The following is an 11,093-nucleotide window of genomic DNA, read 5'->3' as shown; positions in this document are numbered from 1 at the left end:
CCGTCCTCTGCGCCTCGGCCCACTAGCACCACACTGTCCTGGCTACGGGCGCACCTGCATCGCTCCACACCGCCGCCTCGCTGCTGCACAATCGATCTGCTGTAGCACACGTACACGGTCACACCAGCAACCCACCGAGATCGCCCATCGCCTGTCCGTACGTGGCCCAACTCGCGGCATCGCTGTAGCGTACTCCGCGCCTCGTGCCATGAGAACCTACGCGAATCGATCTGGCTCGCCTTCCGCGCTGTGCCGCCGCTTCCACATCTGATCTGACCCCGCCGAGGAACACGCAGTAATGAGCGACAACCTGCTTCGGCCCATGCATCTGCTTCCGATCGCTTCAGTACTCGCCGACTTCTCTGATCGCTTTCCTGTTGCACGTAGAGACTATACCGATCTATGTCGAACTTTCCTCCTCTAGATCAACACCACGGCCTCAAATCGAACCTTGCTTATGATACCACTTGTTAGAATAAATCCGAGGCACACCGTTGATCATCTAAGAATCAAGCAATCACACGAGCACGACACCGAGATTTGTTAACGAGGTTCACTGATATGGGTATATCCCCGGGGCCTGACTATGGGCGCTCCTCCCCATGATACCGTTACAATACCACAACCGGTCACCCTGGACACCGGCACATGCCGCCGGCTTCCCCTGCGCTCCGGTGCTATTATGTTGGCATAGGTTACATCGTGTGTCTACCCCCACTATATATGAAAGGCCTAGGATACAAGTGTCCTACTTGGACATGGCCATATCCTATCTAAACACAATACAACTACAAGTCCAATTATAACCTCTCTTAAGTCCAATTATAACCTCTCTTGTACACGATATTCGATACAATTCTAACAGTTTTCCGGCCATCTGATTGCGGTGCACGGACGGCGGCGAATGGTTCATGGCACGAGGCTGGTAGCCACGTCACCTCATGGAACCGTTCACTGTTAACAACGTGTTGCACATGGCCTAGGGGCGCACCGGCCTAGATCACAGCCGGGCTAGTTAGGTAGATGTTGTTAGGCTATATTGTTGTAACTACTTTACCTCTATCTTATCTCTCTCTTTCTTGATCATCAAGCTGTAATCTCAACCACATTTTATGCTTATCAAGAAGATGCGTCTGCCTATATTAACGCGCAAACATCGCCTTGAGAGAGGTACGACATTCTCCGTTAGTTTACATGGTATAAAGAGCCTCCTCTATCCAATACATCTAGCAAAACCAATCGCCAGCCATGCCGTCCTCCTCAAGCGCCGTCCAGATCAACCTTCCCGGGCAGGTCGCCAAGAAGCTCACCCGCACCAACTATGTTATGTGGCGTGCTCAGGTGACACCGCAGCTGAGGGGAGCCCGTCAAATTCCTCACCACGAAGGAAAAAAGGCGGGAAGGAGGAGCAAACGCTCAATCCTCTCCATCCGATCTGGTTCAGAGAAGGGCATCAGGTACTCGGAAACTTGGTCCCCTCACCAAAGAAGTCCTCGTGCCGGTAACGTCCATAGCCACGCCGCACGAGCTCTGGGCCGCCCTCGCCAACATGTTCTCGACACAGTCCAGAGCTCGCGTCAACAACATCCGAGTTGCGCTCTCCACGGCGCAGGAGGGGACGCAATCTGTGGCCGCCTACTTCGCCCACATGAGGTCGCTCGTAGCCACCGGGAAGCACATCGACGATGATGAGATTGTCGCCTACATCACCGCACTAGTAGAAAAAGTGCCATTTCTCCCGGTTCATAAGAGCCATTTGTCCAGGTTCCTGAACTGGGACTAAAGGGTCGTTACTAAAGCCCTAGGCCTTTAGTCCCGGTTCCTACACCAACCGGGACAGATGGGCCTCCACGTGGCTGGTGCGGTGAGCCCAGGCAGGAGGCACTTTGGTCCCGGTTGGTGGCACCAACCGAGACCAATAGGCATCCACGCGTCAGCTCTTCAGGGGCTAGGGTTTTTTTTCTGAAGGGGGGGGGGGATTTGGGGGTTTTGTATGGTTAATTAAGGTGTTTCATATATTGTGTTAGGTAGTTAATTAATTAATACAGAGAAGTGTCCTCTCTTATCTCCATGCTTGGTCGACACTACGTACTATACGTATAGAGAGCACTCGACACGCTAGCTAGTAAGCAAAAATGAAGGAAACGGAAGATCGTCATGAACATATGCATATAGAGAGAAGTGATATCGACCTCTCCTTCTCCGAGAGATTGGTCGAACAACAAGTTTTCGTATATCTATCCGACGCTACTGGCTACATATATACAATATAAGATCTCTTACAATATAATCCCCTAATTATATATGAACACAGAGTCCACATGGGATTCTCCGTCTTTATCGATCACGTGGTCAAGAAAGAATGCAGCCAATTCCTCTTGAATTCCTCGCATGCGATCTGGTGCTAGGAGTTCATCCTGCATCCGAAACATCTAATTTGAAGAAGGGGGTCAATACATATATATATGAATGAATTAAACTCAACACAAAAGATGGTAATAAAGTAAATTCTGAATATTATTGCTTACGCACTTCATATTGTTTTTTAGTATAGCCCCGCTCACAGGTCGGGTGGCGGATGGACTCGCAAACGTAGTATCCATAGTAATTATTCTCGGCTTCCTGCCACAACCACTTTACAAGAAATAGAGGTAAATCAAACTGATAAGTAAGCATGCTAAATGGTATTGATGAAACTAGCACTTGAATCACTAGGAGATGCGCGGAACATGCTAGTAGTACTTACTTTCAGGTGTTTAAATTCCAGCTTCTTCGGCAGTCCCGGAGCTTTTGAGGTGAATTTTTTCCAAACCTTGCCAGACAAAGAAAACAATTACTTGATATGAGGAAGTGAACAAAGTTGCCGATATGGTGCGATAATGATCGATTTAACTTATTTCTCGAGAATTTGAGTCATGTCCGCATACTCCTTGGGATCTTTTCGTCTCGAGTCTAAGACGGTTACTAGTCCCTGCTCAAGCTTAATCTCTAGGAGAATATAGTGGAACCTGCGCACGCATGCATAACTCATCAATTACATTACTATAACCTCGACTAATAAGGGAAACCGAATATGCACAAGAAAGTAACACTCACTTGAAGTTGTAAGGAAAGTATTATAGCTTTGTTTTGATTTAATACCAATGATCGTAGCAAGTTGGCCTCAGTATCTTTTTTCTGAAATTCAACCCAATATGCATCTATGATATTTGGGTTAATGAACCCAATATCATTGATTTGTCTTTTCTTCAATTCGACGATGTTCAATCTACATAATATAGTGAGGATAATTATAAATACATGCAATGAAAGAGATGACCTATATATAGAGACTTAATGACAGAAGTAGTACTTACAGACAGTAGCAAGTGACCGTTAATTTATCAAGGGCCTTCTGATTGAAAAACTGGAAGAACTCCTCAACTGGAACATTCAACAGATCAGTTCCAATGAGGTCATGCTCCTCTTTAACTCTCAGCGTCAAAGTATTCGTCCCCCCAGACTCTCTACAGGTTTTCATGTACCAATCATGGAATCTTCGCATCATCGTTGTTAGAGACCTTTCATCTTTGACGAGAGGCTTCCCTTACTCGTATATGTGTTCGTCCACCTCCAAGAGTTCATAATGTACATCGTCGGGCAGGTAATCTTCAAGATTGTTATAACCGGGCACCATCTTCGAATCATTAGTGACGATATCGCTAGACACCTTGAGCGGGGGGGAACGATTGGTTCGCTTGTTCGCCGAGCTGGGCAATTTTTTCCCAGCTTGTCGTTTCGCTAACCTTTGATCACTGACAGTACTTCCCGACCGCTCCGCTTCGATAAATGACCTTTGAATAATGAGCTCATAGTTGCCTTTCGGCAGAGACTTTGGTGGTTTCTTCAGGGCTTCCACAGTGCGCTTCGTTTTCACCAGATCTATCTTCTCCCCCGGAAGTGGATGTTTCTTTGCTTTCACCCCTTCAAAGAAGTGCCTCACTTCGTCTCACACGATCTTCTCGTTTTCCTCCGGGGTTCTCTCATATGGTAACTTCTCTGGAGTCTTCAGAGAAGGACCGAATCTGTATTGCCTCCTGCCTGTGGCTGTACTGCTAGACGCCAGAGCAGACGGAGCGACTGCGGTTGTGTTCTTTCCTTGCTTATGAGGCAGAGGAGGACTATGACGCGCCGGAGCAGCTGGAGCGGAGACGGGTCTCTTCCGCCCTTGTTGACGAGGCGGAGAAGGAGTAGGCTGGCTGCTCGGGCGCGCCGGCGCAGGCGGATAAGGAGGCAGAGTGGCGCCACGCCGCGGAGAAGGAGGCTGAGTGCCCTGATCTCTCGCCGAAGGAGGAGGCGGAGTACCCTGACTCTCTGGAGAAGGAGGAGGAGGCGGAGGCGTCCAGTTCGGAAGGTTGATGAGCTCCTTCCGCCATATTCATGGAGTCAACAGACAAGAACCCAGCCGAGTCTCCCCTTCACCCATAGGGTGGTCTAGCTCGAGGTCCTCAAATCCGTCTGTTATTTCATCCACCTGACCCTAGCATATCCTTCTGGAATCGGCCGGCAGTGAAAAGTTGCGCCAGGTTCAGGAGGTGCAATAGTGCCAACAGCCGCCTTGACTTTCATTTTCATCCATTGCGTCATAAGGTGGCAATTTTGAGACTCTGTGATTAACTCCACGGGGTAGCTAGCAGGAGATGTGAAGACAGGCTCCAGCTGCTGCATCTCGGTGGAAGCCACGCTGCTTCTCCGCTGAGATGGAGGGGTAGCTTCGGCGGGTCACTTGTTGCGATCTGCTTCTCGTTGCTCTATCGCTTGTACCCTTGCGTGCAGCGCCTGAATTTGGATCTGCTCCACTTTCTTCCTCCTCTCCTGGCATTTGTAACCGCCTGCGTCCGGAAACCCGGCCTTTGATGGAATGGAGCCTGGTGTGCCTCGTGACCGTCCAGGGTGCTCAGGATTCCCGAGGACCATTGTGAGCTCGTCGTTCTCTCTATTTGGAACGAACATCCCTTGTTGCGCTGCATCGATATACTTCCGAAGCTTCGTGACTGGTATTCGCATTTGCTCGTTCGTCCAACGGCACTTCCCTGATACAGGGTCCAAGGTTCAGCCAACCCCGAAGAACCAAGTCCGGCAACGTTCTGGCCAGTTCAATGTCTCTGTTTCGACCCCTTTATCAAGCAGGTCATTCTCAGCCTTGGCCCACAACGGCCGAGCTTTGAGGTAGCTACCTGACCCCGTGCGATGGTGAAGCTTCTTCTTCGCAACATTTTTCTTGTTTGTCGCTGACATCTGCTACCTCTTGAGCACTGCGTTGGATTTCCTTGAAGAGGAAAGGATGATGCAGCAAAGTAGCGTAAGTATTTCCATCAGTTTTTGAGAAACAAGGTATCAATCCAGTAGGAGGCTACGCGCGAGTCCCTTGTACCTGCAAAAAACAAATAACTCCTCGCAGCCAACGCGATAAGGGGTTGTCAATCCCTTCATGGTCACTTACGAGAGTGAGATCTGATAGATATGATAGGTTAATATTTTTGGTTTTTTGTGATAAAGATGCAAAGTCAAATAAAAGCAAAGTAAAAGGCAAAGGAAATAACTAAGTATTGGAAGATTAATATGATGAAGATAGACCCAGGGGCCATAGGTTTCACTAGTGGCTTCTCTTAAGAGCATAAATATTTTACGGTGGGTGAACAAATTACTGTTGAGCAATTGACAGAATTGAGCATAGTTATGAGAATATCTAGGTATGATCATGTATATAGGCATCACGTCCGAGACAAGTAGACCGACTCATGCTTGCATCTACTACTATTACTCCACTCATCGACCGCTATCCAGCATGCATCTAGAGTATTAAGTTCATGAAAACAGAGTAACGCCTTAAGCAAGATGACATGATGTAGAGGGATAATTCATGCAATATGATAAAAAAAACCATCTTGTTATCCTCGATGGCAACAATACAATACGTGCCTTGCTGCCCCTACTGTCACTGGGAAAGGACACTGCAAGATTGAACCCAAAGCTAAGCACTTCTCCCATTGCAAGAAAGATCAATCTAGTAGGCCAAACAAAACTGATAACTCGAAGAGACTTGCAAAGATAACCAATCATACATAAAAGAATTTAGAGAAGATTCAAATATTGTTCATAGATAATCTTGATCATAAACCCACAATTCATCGGTCTCAACAAACACACCGCAAAAAGAATATTACATCGAATAGATCTCCATAAGAGAGGGGGAGAACATTATATTGAGATCCAAAAAGAGAGAAGAAGCCATCTAGCTAATAACTATGGACCCGAAGGTCTGAGGTAAACTACTCACACTTCATCGGAGAGGCTATGGTGTTGATGTAGAAGCCCTTCGTGATGGATGCCCCCTCCGGCGGAGCTCCGGAACAGGCCCCGAGATGGGATCTCGTGGATACAGAAATTTACGGCGGTGTAATTAGGGTTTTGGCTCCGTATCTGATCGTTTGGGGGTACGTAGGTATAAATAGGAGGAAGGAGTACGTCGGTGGAGCAACAGGGGGGCCACGAGGGTGGAGGGTCCGCTTGGGGGGGGGAAGGGTAGGCGCGCCCCCTACCTCGTGGCCTCCTCCTTTATTTCTTGACGTAGGGTCCAAGTCTCCTGGATCATGTTCGGTGAGAAAGTCACGTTCCCGAAGGTTTTATTCTGTTTGGACTCCTTTTGATATTCCTTTTCTTCGAAACCCTAAAATAGGCAAAAACATCAATTCTAGGTTGGGCCTCCAGTTAATAGGCTAGTCCCAAAAATAATATAAAAGTGGATAATAAAGCCCAATAATGTCCAAAACAGTAGATAATATAGCATGGAGCAATCAAAAATTATAGATACATTAGAGACGTATCAACATCTTCTTACTCTTGTTCGATGTCTTGTGGGCCACAAAGTCGTCCCACTGATCTCTGAGCTTCTCATACCGGCCGGTGAATTCTAGTGTCTCTTCTTTGTCAACAAACGATGTTTTCAGCTCATTCCTCCACCTATTCAATAGTTCTGCCATCTTCTTAAGAGTATGAGACTTGATCAATTGCTCTATAACTGGCTTCTCCGGACGATCCTCCTCTGGCGGTAGGGTGAAATTTGCCTGCAGCGCGGACATCTCAGGGTCATCTTTAGCCGGCTTATACCATTGGTGGATGCTGATCGGGATCTTATCCCTAACAAGAACCCCGCACTGAGTAGCAAATGCTTCCTTTGTCCGGATGGGTTCAATCGGCTTACCATCGCGCACGACTGCTGTGATCTCAAACCTTCCATCCGAGCGCAACTTTTTCTTCGGGGCTCGTTTCTTTACCGAAGTAGTGCTCGATCCGGAGGGCTAGAAAAAACAAGAAAGACGAGAGTTATTAATTAATATGTGTACGTACCAAAAACAATTAATGCATCAATTAGCTATAGACAGCACATGCTTAATTAGTATATATACCGGGCCGGACTCCGTTCGGTCACCTGAGCCATCATCACGGTGTCCTTCTTCCACCGGCATTCGATCACCGGAGCCGTCATCAAGGTGTCCTTCTTCCACCGGCATTCGGTCACCGGAGCCATCATAATCAAGTCCTTCCTCCTCCATTGTTCGATCACCGTAGCCTACTTCTTCACCCTGTCCTTCCAGACCATCGGTTTCCTTGAGAAACGACATGACGGCATCACTTCCGGCTGTGATTATGTCCCCCAACACTGCTTTTGTTGCTTCGTCTCGGGGGTGTTCCATAGTTTCTGCAAATATTTACAACATGGCAATTATTATTCAAACATGACAGATGAATATATTAGTGGCAAATGTAGAACTAGCTAGCTAATCACAACAAGGAATCATATTAGTGGCCTCGACGCTTCTCTAGGGTTTGGGGTGGCCTCGGCAACGCTTCAAGGGTTTGGGGTGGCCTCAACGACAACACTCTTTTAACTTGGTAAATTTGGGTGGCCTCGAGAGAGTCTATTGGGTAGGGGCGTGGCGGGAGGGGGTAGGAGACCGACATCATTTTTTCTAGGGTTTGGGTGTCCTCGAGAGCTTTCGTCCAGCAAGAGGGCCGGGTTTGGGGTGGCCTCGGCAACGCTTCAGGTTTGTCTAGCTAGTGTCAAAGGATTCAACAAAATCCCTCGGTGTTCCTCGACCATTGACCCCTCGACGACCCTCGCCCCTCGAACTATCGACGACCCTCGACCCCTCGGTGACCCTCGACCCTCTGCCCTAGTTCCTGACCCTCGACCGCTCAGCGATCCGCGACACCCTCATTCCCGATAAAAAAGAAGAAGAATAACAGATGAGAATAAGAAGGAATAGAGGAGTAGAAAAAAAATTGATTTCCACTCCTCTATTCCTTCTTCTTCTCCTCTTTTTTTCTTCTTCAGCCTCTTCTTATTTTTTCCGACGTCCCCCCTAATTTCATTTCCGACCCCCCCCCCCCCCCCCCCGCCTCATGTAATGTCCGATGGCCCCCCTCACATTAACAAAAAACTACCTTAAAAAAAGACTTGCTTCGCCGCGGGTGCTCGATCGGTGCGACGTGGACTCGGTGGAAACACTTTATTAAAATGCGCTGGTGGCCGGGCCGGGCGGTTTTCTTTTCCTTCTTCATTTTTCCTTTGTTTTTTCTTATATGTTTGTTTTCGTTTTAACTCTATATTTCGTACATATGGAAAAAATAAAGTTTCTATACAAAAGTGCACAATTTTTATGAACAAATTACAACATCTGAATTAACTACACATCTAAATAAATATAACTACACATCTGAAATTTTCCTAATCTTAAAACTAAACTAAAATAATCTAAAAAAACATGTAAAAACATCTAAAAATAGCATCTAAAAACATCTGAAAACACCTAAAAATCTAATAGCACGGCGCAAGGGCGGAGGGGCCAGCGCCGGCGCCGGCGGGGCAGGGCAGGGGCGCAGGAGCGCGGCGCAGGGGCACGGGACAGGGGTGGGGCGCGGAAGCAGGCTGGGGCTCACAGGGAGCGGCGGGGCACAGTTGGCGGCGCGTCGGGGCCGACAGGGGCGCGAGGGTCGACGCCGTTGTCGGGGCAGAGGGCGTCAGCGGCGATGTTGAGAAGCCTGACGGCATCGGTGGCGGCGGCGACGGTGATGTTGAACAGCCTGACGGCGTTGGTGGCGGCGGCGATGGCAAGGTGAGCAGGGGCGTCGGGCGGATACGGCGAGGAGAAGCAGGGGCGTCGGGGGAGAAGAAGTGATGGATTTTGTCGAAACTGCTAAGTGTTTTCTTATATACCCAGGGCATTGGTACCGGTTCGTGGCACCAACCGGGACCAATGCCACCTTTAGTCCCGGTTGGTGGCACCAACCGGGACCAAAAGTCTCTTTTCAGCAGCCCAAAGGGCGGGAAGCAGAGGCCTTTGGTCCCGGTTGGTGGCATCAACTGGGACTAAAGGGTGGGCATTGGTCCCGGTTGGTGCCACGAACCTAGACCAATTCCCCCCTTTAGTCTCGGTTGGTGCCACCAACCGGGACCAAAGGCCTTGCACAGCGGCGTGGTGGTGGGAGTTTAGTCCCACCTCGCTAGTTGAGAGTGTTCGACACCTGTTTATAAGCTCGGTTGCCTCTTCCCTTTCGAACTCCTCTGAACTACAGGCCTATGGGCCAAATGTAACACTTCTATGCCTATGGGCCTACTGGGCCTTCTACGGGCCTGAATCCTGGCCCATGGATGGGTTTGTAGTCGTATTCGGGCCGTGGTGGCCTAGTAGGTGGCATTTTTTTTTTATTTTTTCTTAGTTTTTTTGTTTTATTTATTTTTTTTGTTTCTACATACAACAAAATACTTATTTTTTTTATTTTATTTTGTTTCTAATTACTTATTTTTTTATGATAGTTCTTTTTGCTATTAAAGTTTGTAACAAAAAAGTTCTTTATGAAAATTCTTTTTTCTTTCAATGATTTTGAACAGAAACTCCATGGATGGGTTTTTAGTCGTATTCAGGCCGTGGTGGCCCAGTGGGTGGCAATTTTTTTTATGTTTTCTCAGTTTTTTTGTTTTCTTTTTTGCTTTATTTATTTTGTTTTGTTTCTACTTACAACAAAATACTTATTTGTTTTATTTTATTTTGTTTCTAATTACTTATTTATTTTATGATAATTCTTTTTTCTATTAAAGTTTGTAACAAAAAAAGTTCTTTATGAAAATTCTTTTTGCTTTTAATGATTTTGAACAGAAACTCCATAGTTTTTCTGTGTTCAAAATGCACCATTCAAAGCCACATCATCAATTTTCAACCCTTTCTGACTTCATTTGTTATTTTTCATGCATTTACTAATTATTTTGAGCTATAAGACCCTGAAATTGAAAAGCATTTCAAATGAACTCTGAAAATGTTGAAAGTTGGCATCATATCATCATTTCATCCACATAGCATGTGCAAGAAAGTAGAGAGGGTTACGGCAAAAACTGGATGCACTTCGTGTACAAAACAGACAATCTCTATCGAAGTATCAGGGTTTCATACGAAAACTCGTCTGTTACAAAGGGATTTCATTTTTTAACTTATTTGAACTCCATAGTTTTTCTGTGTTCAAAATACACAATTCAAAGCCACATCATCAATTTTCAACCCTTTCTGACTTCATTAGATATTTTTCATGCATTTACTGATTATTTTGAGCTATAAGACCCTGAAATTGAAGGCAACATATAGCTCTCATGAATAGATAAGTGACCAAATTAATAGAAGTTCATCATCACATTAAAAACAAAGTACATACATAGTTCTCATTGAACAAGATATAGCTCTCCAGAGCATCTAGTTAAACCATACATTGAAACTATGTAAAACCTTCCAATGCAACAAAAAATGCGATCATAATCACAACCAAGGTAAAAATTGATCCAACGGCATAATGATACCAAGCCTCGGTATGAATGGCATATTTTCCAATCTTTCTAATCTTCAACCGAATGGCATCCATCTTGATCTTGTGATCATCGACGACATCCGCAACATGCAACTCCAATATCATCTTCTCCTCAAGTTTTTTATTTTTTCCTTCAGGTAATTGTTTTCTTCTTCAACTAAATTTAACCTCTCGACAATAGGGTCGGTAGGAATTTC

This window comes from Triticum urartu, chromosome 2 (genome assembly GCF_003073215.2).
Source record: "Triticum urartu cultivar G1812 chromosome 2, Tu2.1, whole genome shotgun sequence".
Lineage (NCBI taxonomy): Eukaryota > Viridiplantae > Streptophyta > Magnoliopsida > Poales > Poaceae > Triticum > Triticum urartu.
This window is presented reverse-complemented; position numbering follows the sequence as displayed.